Below are 1,692 nucleotides of genomic sequence, written 5' to 3'. Positions count from 1 at the left end.
CACACACACACACACACTCTGAATTCACATGCTAGCATATGGCTCATCCTGGAGTCGACACATACTGAGTGGTAAATAAAATGGCTGGGTGAGGGGGGTGAGGGAGGGTGGAAGGAGGTGGGTGACAGACATCCCGACAGCTTTGCATAGAGTCTACAACACTGACCAGAACTGAACACGGAACATGACACTTTTAGTTTGATTACTACATTTCAAAGATACATTTGTTACGTCCATCGAGCTGATTTCTCTCAGCTGGAGGAATGGGGGAAACTCCAGCTCAGACTGGAGACTCTCTGCAGTGTTCAGAGAAAGACTTTAGTTAGAATCTGAAGCTCCTGAACTGGCAAAGTCAAAAAGAGCTCACTGTCTAGACCGGAGTCTTAACTGCGAGACTGATCTGAAACTGCCAAATGAGGGCTCAGTTATGGCTACAGTTTACTTGGCAACAGAATTTAGTTCCAGGAAGCCAAACTAAGACACTTCAAAATAAAGTTCTAGTCTGGTTTATTGTTACAGCTCTTGCAGATACAGACTGGCGGCTAGTAGAGCACATAGACTTCACATGACCTGAGCATCAGGCCAGTCACACAAAACCGCCCTGAACAAACATGAAAACGGATGCTCTATTTTAAAGAAAAAAAAGAAAGGTGAAGACATGAGGGGTAAAAAACAGGAGTACCGTATTAGTAAACAATTCATCCATCATCTCACACATTTATACCAGAAGGGAAATTCAAAGGAGGGGGAGACAGATGGGGAGGGGGGGAGGCGAGTGTTGTCATAGCGACTTTCTCTGGAGGTGGAGAGGTGCATCATCGCTCTGAGCGCACTCAGATGGTGCTGATGCAACATCAGTGGGTCCCTGCTCCGTCACAGCGACGACCACGGCAGACTCTACGTTTCTATGGGAGCACAAACAGGATGAAGTTTATTCTTCACATGTTCAAGGTTGTGTCTGATCACACTGCACTGTGTTGGAAGTTAACCTGGAGTATAGGGTGTTCCTGTATATGCTGTCCCCCATTATAGGTCATAATTTGTGCAGATATGTTACAATATGTTGCACCTTTTCCCACTTTGGGTTTTGCTTTGCTATTGAAGCAACTGCAGAATAAAGGTTTTGTGTCTGAGTGGATTCTGCTCTCGGGGAACATGTGGCAAAGGAAAAGTCCTTTCACAAGCTTTCAAGCAGCAAAAAGAAAAGATAATATGTTCTTCTGCAACAGCAGCCAAAGTGCAGCTGACTATCAGTTCCACGTTGACAGCTTTAGATAACAGTCTCTCCTGCAAACAGCAGTTCTGGACTCATACCTTTGGATTGGATGTTTCATAAGTGTTCATAATGTTAAGATCTCCATCTACACTGAAACTCCTACCAGAGCTGAAACGTTTAGTTGATCCACAGAAAGTTTATTCCCCTCATACTGTTGGTCAAATAAAAACAAAGCTCTGAGAAACTAACAGGTGTTTTTTATGTTTGCTGACATTTAATTAGCCAAACAATGGATCGAGTAAATATACAATTTAAAATGATCAATAGATTAATTAATAATGAAAATGCTTGGTTGTTCATTGTTAAGCAGCTTAGTGTGGACTGGAAGTCAGAACAAGAAAAGGTTTTTAGATTAAGCTATTTTAGTGTGGATGTATTCTAAGGCCTGTATAGGTCACCAAGGTCTTGCTCATGGT

General features: G+C 42.7%; 1 long non-coding RNA gene across 1 annotated transcript in view; it reads right to left on the bottom strand.

The window, feature by feature from the left end:
- The window catches only part of LOC118326230, a 4,778-nt gene that overhangs the window by 2,370 nt on the left and 716 nt on the right, over nt 1–1,692 (bottom strand). The window contains exon 2 of the long non-coding RNA XR_004796629.1: nt 4–905. This is a non-coding gene — a long non-coding RNA (uncharacterized LOC118326230). The remainder of the gene's footprint in view (nt 1–3; nt 906–1,692) is intronic.

The sequence above is a fragment of the Morone saxatilis genome, unplaced genomic scaffold, assembly GCF_004916995.1.
Source record: "Morone saxatilis isolate NCDOM2014 unplaced genomic scaffold, NCSU_SB_2.0 Contig16, whole genome shotgun sequence".
Classification (NCBI taxonomy): domain Eukaryota; kingdom Metazoa; phylum Chordata; class Actinopteri; family Moronidae; genus Morone; species Morone saxatilis.
The sequence above is the reverse complement of the archived record's forward strand: the minus strand, read 5'-3'. Positions and strand labels throughout refer to the sequence as shown.